The sequence below is a fragment of the Saccostrea echinata genome, unplaced genomic scaffold (assembly GCF_033153115.1).
Source record: "Saccostrea echinata isolate AGI-Se365-2 ecotype Australia unplaced genomic scaffold, CSIRO_AGI_Sech_v1 ptg000054l, whole genome shotgun sequence".
NCBI lineage: Eukaryota > Metazoa > Mollusca > Bivalvia > Ostreida > Ostreidae > Saccostrea > Saccostrea echinata.
The window spans coordinates 37,071,988-37,088,370 of record NW_026889803.1 but is presented as its reverse complement, the minus strand read 5'-3'; the positions used below and the strand labels follow the sequence as shown (position 1 = coordinate 37,088,370).

Here is a 16,383-nt window from a genome sequence, read left to right as displayed (position 1 = left end):
GTAGTCATTAGCCTGCCTCCAGTGGTGGGGTCTTCGTATTCTATGACATATCCTATAATCTTCTTAAAACCATCTGATTCATTTCTTGGTTTGGTCCAAGAGAGAGAGAGTGATAAAATCTTCATCAATGTCGAAAACACTTGGATGTCCAGGAGGATCACAACAAGCTAAGGGAAACATTTAATATTTTCAAAATTTTTCAACCCAGTTCATCATGCAAGCACAAAGACATTCTTTTAATTGTATACACCAATCAATGCTCTAATCTTAACATATCCCTTCGTATTGAAACGAAGTCTTAAAGTTTGGAATTCATTTGATATCTAACAATTCATGTTCAACAGAATTATCACTTCACTTCAGCTTAGCTTCAGGGGAGAGATCAAAATTCATACACATCTACAAAAACTAATCAATCACCTGAAAATGAATTTCTTTGGCTACCACTTAAATATTTAGATGACTTGCAAAATAAAGTGGACAGACAGGACAGTATATATATAGGTTGAACAAATAGGGATATACTAAAATACTTAACTAAATGTGCATTCTCAACCAAATTTGTGCACAGTGCACTATTTAATGAATGTCCATACAAATTAAGTAGTCAAAATACCAATCCCAAAGATTTTGAACTTTGCATTTTACAATTTTTTCCTCATAAAAATAGATGAATTCAAAATTTGATGAAAAATATCAATGCTCTCAAACTAGGAATAATTAACATTTTTGGTGGAATGGCTCTGTTCAATGGTACCAGTTATGGAAGAAAAAAAATGCTGCTGTTTGTTCTTTATCACAAAATACATTGTATTTAAAAAAAAGTTCCATTTCTTTTTTATTTTAAACATTTTTTTCCTTTATATTCCCACAAAAAACTTTAATCCACTATTGTTGTGCCACTCTACGGGTACCTCTAGGAACCATGATTTGGGAAAAAATTGTACAGCACTTTCTGAGGATAACAGCTAGGACATTAATATCACTAATCAATGTCCTGTTGTGACATACATTCCAATGAAAAACTTCAATCCATCATTGTAGCCCTATCCTACCCCACTGTAGATGCACTTCATTTATTTATTTTTAATTACAAAAAGAAAATTGAACAAACTACCATGTTATGACTGCATCTTATTATGACATTTTTTTATATGTTGATGTAAAAAAAAAATACTGATTCCATACTGGTTCCACCTACCCCATTAAGTCAGATTTGAACATGCAAACTTGAATCTATACCACGTCAGGACACTTCCACATAAGTTTCAATGGTTTATAAGAAGGAGATTTTTATATGAATCAAATTTTCACTGTTTCATAGCTATTTCTCCTTGAAAAGTTGGTCACCTTTCATTTAAACAAATTAAAATTGCCAAGTGGTTCTCCAGAAGAAGTAAAATGCTCCTGAGCTTTTGAGCAGATTTTTGTCTTAACCTGTATTTCCACTTTTGCATAGTGTTTTAGTTCTTACAATAAATTTGGATTCTACAATACCAATTAAAATATATTCAGTTAAAACTCCATACCAAAAGCATTAAGTGAGGAACTACTGTATGTGTACTTTAAAAATCAGGCTTCATATTTTAGGGGGCCCTAGGCGCAGACAACAATGCACTAATTCATGAATACCACTAAGAAATCATTTATAAATACAATATACGGTACAGACATTTATAGCGCTAATTCATAATGTCGCCAACACCTCAAAACCCAGTGATTTCGCTAAATTTTGAATACGCCAATTTATGTACACGTACAGTATATTTTGTGGTGGAAGGTTTTTTAGAAGAAAATGATCATTTCTTTCTCAATCAAAGTATTTAAAGTATGTTAAGTTTGGATTCCTATTTTTCCATGCAGCCTACACACAGAGTTATTCTGAGCCATAAATTGTTTTATGCTGGTCCTAAATTATATATCAAATAAAATATCATGAATTCTATCATTATATTTGGTAAGTATAGCAAATATATTGTGAAAATCCAGAAAAAATAGCCATAATTTAAAATTAGCTTAAAATTAGCACTATTTTGGTAATATCTAAAAATTAACATCACAGACCCCCACTTTTAATTTTCTTTTCTGAATATATAAAATACTTTTAACCATTCTTCTTAAATTCAGTAAAATGTCATTATTATTGCTTGTTAAATTTTTTAATGCCAGAAAAATATTTTCTGAGTGCAAAAAGGTCAAATAATTGAACTTGCGAAGTAATTTGAAAATTTTTTGTTGTCACAAATTTTAATACACCTATTCAAGGTGAAATAAGACTGCGTTTGTTCCCATAATTTATTTGAAAAAAATATTGGAGGAAAAACTTTAAAAATTGATTTATGTGTAAGACGTATTTACAGTGCAAAAAAGTCAAACTAAATGCTCAATAGCGCAAAGAGAAGCACATTAACCCCCATTTTTTGTTTTGATTTTTAATTAAGCTAGGTGTGTAGATTCTAAAAATATACTTGATAAAAGATTCTCATTACTTTTGAATTTAAAATTTCAAAATTATGCTTTGTAAAGTAGAAATCTGGTGTCTGATTATAATCGATAACATTGAAACAGAAGCTGATTCCAAACATTGATCGAAAATGAAAATAAACCAATGCAAGGAAACTCACAACATCTGTGTGATAAATGTATACAGACAGGGAAACTCACTACATTTCGGTAAATAATGCACTCTGGCAAGGAAACTCACTACATGTGTGTAAATAATATACTCTGGCAAGGAAACTCACTACATGTGTGTTAATAATGTACTCTGGCATGGAAACTCACTACATGTGTGTAAATAATGTACTCTGGCAAGGAAACTAACTACATGTGTGCAAATATTGTACTCTGGCAAGGAAACTCACTACATGTGTGTGATAATTTTAAACAGACAAGGAAACTCACTACGTGTGTGTAAATAATATACTCTGGCAAGGAAACTCACTACATATGTGTAAATAATGTACTCTGGCAAGGAAACTCACTACATGAGTGTAAATAATTTACCCTGGCAAGGAAACTCACTACATGTGTGCAAATAATGTACTTTGGCAAGGAAATTCACTACATCTGTGTAAATAATGTACTCTGGCAAGGAAACTCACTACATGTGTGTGATCATTTTAAACAGACAAGGAAACTCACTACATGTGTGTAAATAATATACTCTGGCAAGGAAACTCACTACATATGTGTAAATAATGTACTCTGGCAAGGAAACTCACTACGTGCAGTCTTCGACAAATTCCAGGAGTCCGAAGCCTGGGACCTGGTAAAATTGGAAGCGGGCATGTGGAAATTGCATACTTACAAGCCCGAAGGGCATGTAAATTCTGAGGCCTAAGCCTCCGTATTATCAACTTAAATAATACCAATAACATTAAATGTACTTAAAAGTCTGATTTTTCATCTAAAGTGGAGCACCAAATAAAATATTAACGATAGTTTATTCTACCGCAATTTCCAAAGAACTCTTTTGCAAAGGAGACACAAAAAGTATACGCATTGAAAACAATACGTGACTTCCAAGAAACTCTTTTGCAAAGGAGACACAAAAAGTATACAGGTTGAAAACAATATTAATGGCGAGACAATAGATCTATAGAAATGGATTTCAGATCATTTCCTTGGCATGAAAAGGCAGATAAGAATAAAATTACTTGATAAAATTCTGGGCATGTAAATATTTGTTCGGGCTAGCGTAATAAGTGGTTAAACCTGCCCGAAGGACATGTCCTGAAAAAAAGATTTGGTGAAGACTGTACATGTGTGTGTAAATAATATACTCTGGGAAGGAAAATCATTACATGTGCAATTACTGTCCTCTGACACGGAAATTCACTACATCTGCATGATAAATTTTAAAGTTAAAGATAGAAACTCAAAACGTTGACACAAATACTGAGGTATGTGACTAATAAAGAGATTATTAGATACTGTACGTGGCATGAAAAAAATTGCTGGCTTCACATCAATGTTGCTATGGAATGAAGGAATCAAAATAATCATCCCAAATTAAACATACATGTATTAGACCATTAGAGAGAAACTAGGTATGTCACTCCAGTTTGTTTACTTTGTACCCCACTGGTTTTTCTGAGTTGAAATCCTGTTTTTATTTCAAAATGAAATGCCATTTCACATTCTTTTGACATACAATTCAGTCTGTCTTTAATTTGATGAAGCTTTTAAATTGGATTTGCATCTCATAAGAATACTACAATTTATTCTCAAATACAAATCAATCAGTGTTTTGGAAAATCCTTAAGTAAAAGCAAAAGGCCACTCAATCTCATTCATAACAGTATGTCACTTCTTTTCATATCCATGCTCAATACATTTCACTCTGATTCTTATTCTTCATAATTTCAATACTTTGCCGATGCTTTATTGTGTTAGCTATGTATACCAGTTCTTCTTACTTTTATATTAATTCCAGTTCTTAACTACTGTAACATTATTTTTAAATTTGCAAATTAAATCTCTGTTACAAATATCAATTTAAATATTTTTGTTGTAGACAACCAAGAATTCAAGTAATGTGAGAAAAACAAAATGCCAGTAATATGTCTTCAATTATGTGATAAAAATGACTCTGGCCATCTGAACCGAGCAGCATCCAATCTTATAATTATGTGTTGATACTAGTGTTGTCAAATCGGACAATTTTTAGTAACTTTTCCAATCAAGTAAACGGTTACACGGATGGATTTTTTTTAGATAATATATGTAACGTCATTACAATTTCCATGTTTAACATTTACATACTGGCCAATATCAAATGCAAATGCACTGTAGATGCATTTCATTTATTTATTTTTAATTACAAAAAGACAAAATACAGCTTCTAAATGAATTTGTTCTTGAATATCCTGTAATAGTTGGCAATTTTTGCGGATGTCCTAAATATAATGTTACTTTAGTTTCGTTTCTGTGTATGTTAATTTCATTTTACATATTTTACACTTTTCAGATTTAAATTCTTTTAAAACATTTCGGAATCTATGCTTTTGATGGCTGTGGAGGCATCTTGTTTAAAATTAATCCTGTACTGCGGACTAGCACAGTATAAGTGAGTTAATTATAATTAACCCAGGTTTTCTACATTGTATACCGCTTGGCAATCAAAGCCATCAATTAGATAAACTGTGAAAACTAAGTGTTATCAAAACAAATTGGTCATGTTTGTGAAACGCTAGATCAAGTCTAACGTTAAATAACGGTAAATAAAACGGTAGAGGTGTACATTCATTTCTGAACAAAATAACATTTCTTTTCTACTTTTGTCTATATATCCGAGTAACTGAGTAGCAGTTTTACTATCTGATACTCGCATTGTTCGCCGATTAACCCGTTAACCAGGTACTCATTGACAACACTAGTAGATATGGTTAAAATGGCATCACACAAAATAAAGATAAATTAATTAATCAAACAACAGGGAATAATACAGTAAAACATGCTTACAATAGCAAAGAGCCGGGGACCAAAATATTTAATTCTTTATAAACATAAACTTTCCATTTACAACACTTTTAAATCTATGGGGAAGGAAATCACTTCAATGTAAGCATATAAATTCATTTTAAGCATGTTTGCTATAACAATGTTCTGGCTGATTGATTTGAAAATTTTATAAATGGTTCTTCAATGATGTGCACAATTTAGGAGACACTGCAACAAGTGGAAGCTAGACCACTGCTCCTTGATGAAAATATATCCTTGTTCATAACCTTATTATAAATCTAGCTTAATAGTCAGACTGGGTGAAGCCTATCTTTATGAAGTATTGATACTGATGGTGGCATTACATAAAAAAAATAGTTTGTGTCCAAAAACATGTGAATAAACATGATAAATATTAAATCCCTCTTTATGACATTATCATGAAATTAGCTTAACAGCAGACTGGGTAGTGCAACTTGTATAATTATATTTATATATATTACCTGAATTAATCTCATCATCATCATCACTGTCAAATGAATTTCCCATGGAATTCCCGACTAAAAGGGTCCGATTCCACTTCCACATCTGAGCTAGCCGTTTGGATGTCTAAAACATCAAAGCATTTAGATTCAACATCACCTTTTAAAAATTAAAACTGTCTTCAAACAAGAGGCCCATGGGCCACGATGCTCACTTTAGTCAAATAGGTTCAATAAAAGACTTACTTATAGACACAAAATATTACAAAAAAATTTATCAATTCAGATTCTGAGATCTTATTTTCCAGGTATAAGTCTTCTGTTAAATGTGTCTTTGTGTGACATCATATTGTAACTAGGGGATTACTCTAGAATCAGTCCCAGTATTTCCAATTTGTTTAAACATCATTTATGTTAAAAATTATACAAAAAATATTTTTTGGAAAAAATATACAAACTTAAATTTAAATACAGATCAATCTGGATTTTAACTTTTTTGCACAAAACTATAAATTAAGAGCATATAAAATTATAATCATGTAATGAAAAAATATGAAATTCAAGCAATATTATTCTTTCTACATCCATCCACTTTACAAAACAAAACCACAGATGTTGAGAGTAAATTAATAATATAAACTTACTTTTATAGTCTGATATAAATTTGATCCCAAAACCTTTTTGGTCAAAGCCAGCCTGGCAGTAAAAATCTGCTTCTGATGAAGGTGACAATCCTCTTCTCTGAAAACAGATGTGATCAGGGAATACATAAGCTTTAATTCATAACATACTATATAAATGGTGCCTGTTTTGGAGGATAACAAATGAAATTGACACCCTTTTGAAAACCATTGTTAACCTTTTGTTTTGTCATTGAAATGATCCCTCCTGAAATATTTTATCGACCAAATATTAGAAGATTTTTTTAAAATTTTAATCAATTCTTTGCCTGTAATTAAATGACCACCAAAACTTGTGTTCGATCTAAGGGAAAACAAGTTTCTTGGTTGACTAGTGATACTTTTTACAAAAAAGTTAACTGTTTATTGAGTTTTTTTTATCAACATATAAACATAGGTAATCAAAGATTACAAAGCTCAATGAATGGTACATGTGTATCTATAAGTAAGGTAAATCTTGTACCAATATTGTGTGAGATCAATTATCAATGCAAGTTTGGTTAAAGTAGGACTTATAGTTGCATGGGAATAGACCTGCTCCAAAAACTTTAAACTTAAACTGTTTACTCATAAAGAAAATGTAGGTCAGTTCCAGCATCCATAGCATGTCTGGTAGTGTCCATCCCTAGTTTCATCATCCAGGCAAGTTTAGTCATAACATGTCATATAGTGATAGAGCTACTCCAAAGACATTACTCTGGTCACATATCTGAACAAGAGGCCCATGGGCCACGACGCTCACCTGAGTCAATATGGCCCTGCTGTTCTTTGTCAGCAGATTTCTTCTTCTATATATTCATACGTAAAGCTTTGATCAACTGTTCTAGGCATAACCTATCCCCATTTGCCATGTTTTGAATGAAATTGAATCTAAACTTTCTGAGGATGCTTCTATATTCATATAACTAATCATGGTTTTGCTGTTCTTGAAACGGAATTTTAAAGATGTCTGCCATCCTACCCTGGGGGGAAGGAAGGGAGGGGGGTTCAAGATTTGAACAAACTTGAATATACACTACCTAAGGATGCTTCCATATCAATATGACTAATTATGGCTTTGTTGTTCTTGAGAAGAAGATTTTTTAAGATATTTCTTATATATATTCTTTTGTTAAACTTTGATCCCCGATTATGGCCCCACCCTACTACTGGAGGATGCCTTGAACAAACTTGAATCTACAATACTTGGGGATGCTTCAATATCAAAATGACTAATCACGGCTTTCCTGTTCTTGAAAAGATTTTAAAAGATTTTTCCTATTTATTCCTATGTAAAACTTTGATCCCCCATTGTGGACCCACCCTACCCCCAGGGGTCTTGATTTCGACAAATTTGAATCTACACTACCTAAGGATGATTCCATATCAATATGACTAATTGTGGCTTTGTTGTTCTTGAGAAGAAAATTTTTAAAGAATTTTCCTATATATTCCTATGTAAAACTTTGATCCCCCATCGTGGCTCCACCGTACCCCCGGGGGTCATGATTTGAACAAACTTGAATCTACATTACCTGAGGATGATTCCATATCAAAATGACTAATTGTGGCTTTGTTGTTCTTGAGAAAAAGATTTTTAAAGAATTTTCCTATATATTCCTATGTAAAACTTTGATTCCCTATCGTGGCCCCACCCTACCCCCGGGGGTCATGATTTGAACAAACTTGAATCTACATTACCTGAGGATGATTCCATATCAAAATGACTAATTGTGGCTTTGTTGTTCTTGAGAAAAAGATTTTTAAAGAATTTTCCTATATATTCCTATGTAAAACTTTGATCCCCTATTGTGGCCCCACCCTACCCCCGGGGGTCATGATTTGAACAAACTTAAATCTACACTACCTGAGGATGATTTCATATCAATATGACTAATTGTGGCTTTGTTGTTCTTGAGAAGAAGATTTTTAAAGAATTTTCCTATATATTCCTATGTAAAACTTTGATCCCCCATTGTGGCCCCACCCGACCCCCGGGGGTCATGATTTGAACAAACTTGAATCTACACTATGTAATGAAGGTTTCCCATAAGTTTCAACTTCTCTGGCCCAATGGTTCTTAAGAAGAAGATTTTTAAAAAAAAGACACCAAATTTTCACTTATTTTTAATTATCTCCCCTTGGAAGAGGGCATGGCCCTTCATTTGAACAAACTTGAACCCCCTTCTTCCAAGGATGCTTTGTGGCAAGTTTGGTTGAAAATGGCCCAGTGGTTCTGGAGAAGAAGTCGAAAATGTGAAAAGTTTACAGACGGACGGACGGACGGACAGACGGACAGACGGACTACGGACAAAATGTGATCAGAAAAGCTCACTTGAGCTTTCAGCTCAGGTGAGCTAAAAATGTAGGTCAGATTCAGCATCAAAAGCAAGTCTTCTTGTGTCCATCTTTAGATACATCATTCCATGCTAGTTTGGTTCTGGTAAGGCTAATAATTACTCATCTGGAAAATAAAGGTTAGATCCAGCATCCAAAGCAAGTCTGGTAGTGTCCATCCCTAGGTGCATCCTCCATGCAACTTTGGTCCAGGTAGGGCTTAGTTAATTGGAAATGCATTGACTTGCTCCAAAAACTTTAACCTGGTCACTCATCTAGAAAAATTTAGGTCAGATCCAGTATCTGAAGCAAGTCTAGTATTGTCCATCCCTAGATGCATCATCCATGTAAGTTGGGTCCAGGTACAGCTTATAGTTACTAGGGAATGGACTTGCTCCTAAAACTTTAATCGGGATGCCGACACAAACGAAAATCAATAATTATGATTTGCCATCTAAATCACATGTTCTATTTCAAGTGTGATTTACAACATTTTCATAATTTTATTCGGTAAACAAATAAAAAAAATTACAAATTCATTTTTAATGGACCCAAATTATAGCTTGTATAGCCACTGTATTAGTGTAAAACGTGCACTGCGCCATTTGGCTGGCCCCACAAAATGCAAGAAAGCCTGATTTTCTAGTTTGTAAGTTCATTGCAGTCTGCACTCTTGGTATTCGTCATCGAAATTAAATGATATCCATGATGTATCATATAACAAGAGGCCCAAGGGCCTTAACGGTCACGTGAGTATAAAACAACAATCCATAGAGGATCCATAGAGTATAAAATAAACTGATAGAAGAACCTTAATTTGTTGCCCAAAAGCAAGAAAAATAGGATGATCATGATCATCGAAATAATTAGTCTAATATTCAGTAACAACTGTTCTAATCTGTCCCCCATTTAGATTTTTTTTCCTATAAGTTTTATTTTCTAATATGGCCCCACCCTACCCCTGAGGGTCATAATTTGAATAATCTTGAATCTACACTACTGTAAAACACTTTTTATTCACAAGAACTTTATTTTTGCGTAATTACGTGAGACAGTGTGCTCGTGAAAATTTCATTCTCGCTTATAAAAGTATTCCTAAAGATTATATACGGCAAACACATTTCGTGAATATTCTGTCTCGCTAATAAGGAGTCAGTGACTATCTCGCGAAAATGAAGTGTCCCGAAAATTTAGTGATCTACAGCACCTGAAGATGTTTCTGTATTAAAATGACTAATCATGGCTTTGTTGTTCTTGAGAAGAAAATTTTTAAATGGTCTTTCCTATATATTCCTAACTAAAACTTTGATCACCTGTTGTGTCCCCTCCCTACCCCAGGGGGTCATGATTTGAACAAATTTGAATTTACATTACCCAAGGATGCTTCCATATAAATAAGACAAATCATGGCTTTGCTATTCTTGAGAAGAAGATTGTTAAAGATTTTTCCTATGTATTCATATGTAAATCTTTGATCATAAATTGTGGCCCCACTCTATATTACCTGAGGATGCTTCCATGTAAATATAACCAATCATGGCTTTGCTGTTCTTGAGAAAATAATTTTTTCAAGATTTTTCCTACGTATTCCAATGTAAAAATTTCATTGTTCATTATGGCCCCACCCTCCCCTGGGATCATGATTTTAAGAAATTTGAATCTACACTACCTGAAGATGTTTCTACATCAGTTTCATCTTTCTTGGCCCAGTGGTTCTGGAGAAGATTTTTCCAATGTATTCCCATGTAAAACTTTGATCTCCCATTGTGACCCGCCCTGCCCCGGGCAGGGGTGTGCAATTACCATCGCCCAACGCCCAGGGCTACCAATTTTAGAGGTTGGGCTATCATAAATCTATACTGCATTAGCCTGTCGGGCTAGTAAATCTGAAATGAAAGTATACGTATATTTACATCGACTGAATTGATGTACGAATTAACTTTGTTGTAAAATCATAATCTTTAAATCTTTTCAACATATATGTATTGTGTGTTGCTATCGCCAGTCGTTTCAGTGACAATTATATTCGATAAAAATAGGGAGAAGTACCTGACAATAACATAGCGCAAACCATTATTTGTTTTATTTATTTCAACTTAAATGTTTTTTTTTTTTTTACCTTTTTGTTATACTTATACAAGTATTGTTTTCGGTAGTTAATGGGCTAGTGATGATTGTCAACCTCGAGCTAGTAACTTTGTTACTTCCACTAGCCCAGGCTAGTAACTAATTTTTGTAATTGCACACCCCTGCCCAGGGGTCATGATTTGAACAAACTTGAATCTACACTACCTGAGGATGTTTCCACATAAGTTTTATCTTTCTTGGCCCAGTGGTTCTGGAGAAGAAGATTTTTAAAGATTTTTCCTATGTATTCCTAGAATGTAAAACTTTGATCGTCCATTGTGGCCCCACCCTACCCCTGGAGGTTATGATTAAATTAACAAACTTGAGTCTAAACTACCTGAGGATGTTTCCACATAAGTTTCATCTTACCTGGTCCAGTGGTTCTTGAGAAGAAGATTTTTAAAAGATGCCATTAATTTTTCACTAATTCTTAGTTATCTCCCCTTGGAAGATGGTGTGGCCCTTCATTTGAACAAACTTGAATTACCTTTACCCAAGGATACTTTGTGGCAAGTTTGGTTGAAATTGGCCTGGTGGTTCTTGAGAAGAAGTTGAAAATGTAAAAAGTTTACGCAAGACGCACACCCGCACGACAACGGATGAAAACAGATACATGTAGCAATAGGTCACCTGAGTCACTCAGGTGACCTAATAAAATCAGAGCCACCAATCAACATATTGACATCCACTGGCAAAGCAACAAACTTTTCCTCTGATGTGGTTCCTAACTCCAAAATATCAAGTCATTTTGCATGGCTGCACCACAGATTTATGAAATTGATGTGCATGGAAAATGTTACCTTAGGCCATTCCAAGTTTTTTCTATGTTTAGCATCCACCAATCTTTCAAATACCTCCCTACCTATTCGCAAAAAACACACAAACCAAAAAGTAAAACACAAGTCATTATAGTCATAAAAATGATGTCATTCAAAGGATATGATTCCATTAATCTATTTTTCTCATAGAAATATTTATTCTTCAGCAAAATCAAGGTACTAAATGCTTAAAATATTCCAAATATGGCATATTGTAGACAAATACTTAGAGAAATTGACAGAATTCAGTGATTTCGACCAGAATAAACAATTTCAGGACTCCTGATTTTGTTCGTTTGTTTTTTTGTTTTTTTTTTTGATAAGGGATGTCGAAAAACCAAGGCACATGAGGACGCTAAACATAGAAAAAACTTGGAATGGCCTTACATGTACAATGAAATACCATACTAATAAATTCTAATTAATTATCTAGGCTCGCTCTTTGATCTCTAAAAGTTGGCATTAAAAAATGATTTTGGTTTAAATATATTTTATTCTAAATATTTGCTGTAATAGATGACAAATCTCCATGAAGTTCTAAAAACAGAAAATTAATTTCCACATATCTGTTATCAAGGTGGCAGGGGATAATTTTTCTTTTCAATGCCAAACATGTGCCGAGGGGGTAGACATATGCATGAGGTCAATAAAAACAGATACTTTGGGGCAGTTTCTTGGGTGCTAATTAATTGCACTTCATATATCTAAAACTCAAAAAATGTGTCAACATATAACATGTAACCTACATATTAAAGTGCACATGTACTGAAAATGCACTTGGAGGTCTCCAAAGATTTTGGCTTGTTTTTCCAAGATTTGGGCCAATGTCGCACCTATACAGCCCATCCCATTCCCGATCGAGCAGGATAAAACACCCAGTATTCTGTAGAACAATGCATGCCCTAATGAAAATTCACCAATTGATCTGGGGCCATTACTTTTCTGGGGGGTTCACACGGAGAGTTTAATTCGAATAAAACATAAGTTATTGCGAATTAAATTTGGACCGCGTTCACACAGGGAATTTAATGCGAATTAGTTTAATTCAAATTAATTAACTGCACATTAAATTACTTCGCATTAGCTCCGTATGAACGCTAAGCGAAGCTAATTCGAATTAAATTTTGACGCATGCGTAATGGCACAATTAAGTCACATGCCACATGTCTGTGGACAGATATGGATACTTATGCTATTTTTTAGTGGAAAACAAAGAAAAATTATGTTAATCACTGAAATGTGCATAGACACTATGACAGAATGTAATATGGGTTTGCTGCGCATAAGGTGATGTGATTTGAAAATGACGTCATAATAGCCTTACTAAATAGCCTTACTGTAGAAATAAAATTTTAATTCCCATTAGTTTACTTCGCATTAGCTGTCGTGTGAACACAATTTAATTTGCATTATTTTAATTCACATTATTTACTTCGCATTAATTTACTGTGAATTAAACTCTCCGTGTGAACAGGGCATAACAATTTAATGCATGTTACTGTCAACCAAAAATTGTTTTAATCAGTAAATCATTATGCAAAAACTTCAGAAGTCAGCATAAACAACTTCACTAGCGAATCAAGATCCCATTCAAAAAACATTGGTAATGTAATGCAATATCATGCACTCAAGTATATAATATATAATTTTCTGATCGGTAAAATAAAACAATTGATACCCCATATGAGTTCCACATGGTGAAAAGAAGGACCCTTGACATGACCGACTTGCTAACCAGACCTGACCTCGGCCACTATGTGGCCTTGGTCAGGTTAATTAGAATAATCTAACTGTGTCTTGGGACAGGCCCTCACTACAGTTAGAATGCCTCCCCTATACCAGTAATATAGCAGAAAACTGCAGAATCGCTCCGAAATGATTTTGGAGAAAATTAATGAAGTTGCATTGAAAATAACAGTCAAATTAATCATAACAAACCTTTTTGAGACTGTAAATACCTTTCATCTAAAAATTTAATCCATATAATGGAAGAATTCAACACTTTTTCACCAACATTTTTTACTCGTTTCAAATTTACACACCATGTTGACATTCAGAACTCTCAGGATTTTTCATAGTAAATGCACTAAGTTAGAGTTATCTCCCGTATTTTCTTTGCTACATAGACAATACATGGAATGCATTCTATCATTAAACAGGGTCCGTAGGACATTTATCATTTTAACGATAGAACATTCTATGTATGGTCAGGTCAGTTCACCTCGTAGACCAAGTCTTGGGTCCGTATTTCACCATGTTGACCTCAAAAGGGGTAATAAGTTGTTAATATTGTTAAGTTACGAGTTGTCATCAATTTATATAGGGGAGTCAGCTTGTAACAATTCTCCTTGTCGTTTCATTAATATGAGTTGACCTATTGGGTTTGATCTGATCTACTCAACATGCTAGAGGTTCACGGCGATATACTTTTGACTTGGCGCTCCGAGGTATATAAGGAGCGTAGGGACGTTTAACCGAGGCTCTTACTTGTAGGAGATCTGACCTAGATACGATCATACGAGTTGAGCAAAAACCCTTAAACAGACACTGTAACTTTTCTGTGTTTCCCAATCCCAAACAAGGATAGACTGTAATGCAGGCCCAACTGTGTTCATTGTACATGTATAAAAAATGAACAAAACGGGCACTATAAAGATTATCGTTCCGAAAAATTGACACATACAGCTGACCTAGTTCGAATTTTCTCAACTAAGTGACAACTTTCCAAAGTTCACAGTACTACATACGATGAACTTCAAGCATCTTCTAAATTTCCATCTTCAAAAAGTAACAAGAGAAGACTTTTATACTTTAAAGCTTACAAATACTTACAAAACTGTCTTTCATACGCAATGCAGTCTCGGTGATCAGTTCATGTTCATGTTGCATGTTATATGGTGTTACCTTCGCTTAACTGGTTCTTGTGAACTTCCGGTAACCAGCACATTTCTGAAAAATGAAAATCTTGTAATATGCAGGCAATATTTATGACTTTTAGTGTGGGACAGTTGCAAAGTATGATGGCAAAGGTACTTATTTTGGCCATTTTAGGGTAGGACAAGTCATTTTAACAACAAAAGACCCTACATACACAGTAACTGTAGGGCAGTGGCGGATCCAGAAGGGTGTCTAAAGATTAAGGGCCTGGACACAAATTATAAATGCAATATTTAGCAACAACAAAATAAAATTTCTTAATCTTTATACGAATAATTTTGGTTATAAAAGGGGAGTTGCCCCCCCCCCCCGAACCCCCTCCTAGTAAAGGTCCCTGATTTTATTATGAAATGAGAAAAGACTCCTGAATAGTAATTCAAAACCATGAAATAAACCCTCTAATCACAGGTTCCTCCTAGTTTTTGGACAATTTAGACCTGGCCTTAAGTGCAAAACTGTCAAATTAATCAATTCAATCAAATTATCAGGAAATTAATTAATCAATTTAGATTTAGAAAGTATGCTACATTTAAGATTTAGACAGTATGTTAGAAGCATATAGTATACTTTTAGTCAAGAGTGTACAGGGATTTACCCTGGATTGTATTCCATACACCTTGAGGCTGAATCAAGGGTGTAGGGGATTTACTCTGTGTTGTATTCCATACATGTGTGCAGAAGGCCCCAGTGCTTTTCAACTATGCCTTGTGACATCACAATATTTAACCTTTGGCTCAAGCTGTACATAGTACATACTAAATTACACCAGCTGGCTTGCTATACAATCAAATTTTGTATTACAAGTTAGCTTGCTGCTTCAGCCTCTGAGGATGTATAGAATACAATTTACCAGAGGAAAATCTCTTTACACCCTTGATTGAATTGCAGTGGATTTATCCCTGCTAGAATTACAAGAAAAACAATCCATGTCATATTTCCTTAGAAATAAAAAAGTGTCATGGTCAAGTAAGATTTTATACAACTTTCAAACATTTTCAGGTTGCATGATATCCAAAATCATGCACATTTAAAATTCCCAAATATATCATTTCAAAAAGGAAATCACCAAATATTTTGCAACTGAATGGAGTCTGTACCCTTCAAGTAGTAGCCATCTATACCACAGCCTCAACATGGCTGATGAAGGAGAAATTTAAAGGTCATATTATATTGTATATATGTACAGGTGTATTTATGAACTTTAATTTACTTTGATTTAATTTTCATACAAAATGAGGACGGGAAATGTATTCTTTCACTGCATGGAAGGTATGGGACCAATTTATTTAAGACTTTATAAATCTATGTTTATGCACTGGTCCCACTCTGGTGAATAATATTGCCTAGTCTCTTATTCATGGACTATAAATTTGTGGAAACTTGAATGTAATTGATATTGCAATTCAAATTATCCTAGTAATTAAGAATACGAAGCCAAATAAACTTATTAAGCGGATGTTGCATTATTTTGTATGCTTTCTGTGGTTCATGACATTATGCTGAAAATTCTTTCCAAAAAATATTTACTTGTACATACGTATGTTTATCTAAAGTGTTCCAAGAAAAAACATGTTGCCT

General features: G+C 33.9%; 1 long non-coding RNA gene across 1 annotated transcript; it reads right to left on the bottom strand.

Annotated features, from left to right (window-relative positions):
- Positions 1–93: 93 nt before the first annotated feature.
- Positions 94–14,757, bottom strand: LOC133171784 (uncharacterized). The gene is made up of 4 exons (XR_009718869.1): positions 14,701–14,757; positions 10,593–10,809; positions 5,949–6,054; positions 94–167 (listed from the first exon to the last, which is right to left on the bottom strand). It is a non-coding gene; the product is annotated as an uncharacterized LOC133171784 (long non-coding RNA).
- Positions 14,758–16,383: the final 1,626 nt, after the last annotated feature.